Below are 1,777 nucleotides of genomic sequence, written 5' to 3' on the forward strand. Positions count from 1 at the left end.
GCAACGAAATTGCACCAATCATTGTACTTTGTTACATAAGGGTTGGGAACATTCCCAATCTTTATGTAACAAAGTAAATTGATTGGAGCGATTTCGTTGCATATTTCGTGCGTTTCAGGCCTTGAAACGCACGAAAATTCAACGAATTGCACCAATCATTGCACCTTGTTACATAAAGAGTTGGAACGCTCCTAATCTTTATGTATCAAAATACAATGATTGGTGCAATTTCGTTGCATATTTCGTGCGTTTTCAGTGCCTGAAAAGCACGAAAAATGCAACGAAATTGCACCAATCATCGTACTTTGTTACATAAGGGTTGGGAACGTTCCCAATCTTTATGTAACAAAATACAATGATTGGTGCAATTTCGTTGCATATTTCGTGCGTTTCAGTGCTGAAAAGCACGAAAAATGCAACGAAAGTGCACCAATCATTGTACTTTGTTACATAAGGATTGGGAACGTTCCCAATCTTTATATTACAAAGTACAATGATTGGAGCAATTTCGTTGCTTTTTTCGTGCTTTTCAAGGCCCGAAGCGCACGAAAAATGCAACGAGATTGCACCAATCATTGTACTTTGTTACATAAAGATTGGGAACGTTCCCAATCTTTATTTAACAAAGTACAATGATTGGTGCGATTTCATTGCTTTTTTGTGCGTTTCAGGGCCTGAAACGCACGAAAAATGCAACGAAATTGCACCAATCATTGTACTTTGTTACAAATAGATTGGGAACATTTCCCATCCTTGTGTAACAATATACAATGATTGGTGCAATCTCGTTGCAATTTTAGTGCGTTTCAGGCCCTGAAACGCACGAAAAATTCAACGAAACTGCACCAATCCTTGCACCTTGTTACATAAAGATTTGGAACGCACCTAATCTTTATCAATCAAAATACAATGATTGATGCAATTTCGTTGCATATTTCATGCGTTTCAGGCCCTGAAACGCACGAAAAATTCAACAAAGTGGCACCAATCATTGTATTTTGTTACATAAAGATTGGGAACGTTCCCAACCCTTATGTAACAAAGTACAATGATTGTTGCAATTTCGTTGCATTTTTCGTGCTTTTCAGGCCCTGAAACGCACGAAAAATGCAACGAAATTGCACTTATCATTCTACTTTGTTACATAAAGATTGGGAACGTTCCCAATCTTTATGTAATAAAGTACAATGATTGGTGCGATTTCGTTGCATATTTCGTGCGTTTGAGTGGCTCAAAAGCACGAAAAATGCAACGAAACTGCACCAAACATTGTACTTTGTTACATAAGGATTGGGAACGTTCCCAATCTTTATGTAACAAAGACAAATGATTGGGGCAATTTCGTTGAATATTTCGTGCGTTTCAGGCCCTGAAACGCACAAAAATGCAACGAAAATTGCACCAATCATTGCGCCTTGTTACGTAAAGATTTGGAACGCTCCTAATCTTTATGTATCAAAATACAATGATTGGTGCATTTTCGTTGCATATTTCGTGCGTTTCAGTGCCTGAAAAGCACCAAAAATGCAACGAAATTGCACCAATCATTGTACTTTGTTACATAAGGATTGGGAACGTTCCCAATCTTTATATTACAAAGTACAATGATTGGAGCAATTTCGTTGCTTTTTTCGTGCTTTTCAAGGCCCGAAGCGCACGAAAAATGCAACGAGATTGCACCAATCATTGTACTTTGTTACATAAAGATTGGGAACGTTCCCAATCTTTATTTAACAAAGTACAATGATTGGTGCGATTTCGTTGCTTTTTTTGTGCG

This window comes from Convolutriloba macropyga, chromosome 10, assembly GCF_964194025.1.
Source record: "Convolutriloba macropyga chromosome 10, txConMacr16.3, whole genome shotgun sequence".
Lineage (NCBI taxonomy): Eukaryota > Metazoa > Xenacoelomorpha > Acoela > Convolutidae > Convolutriloba > Convolutriloba macropyga.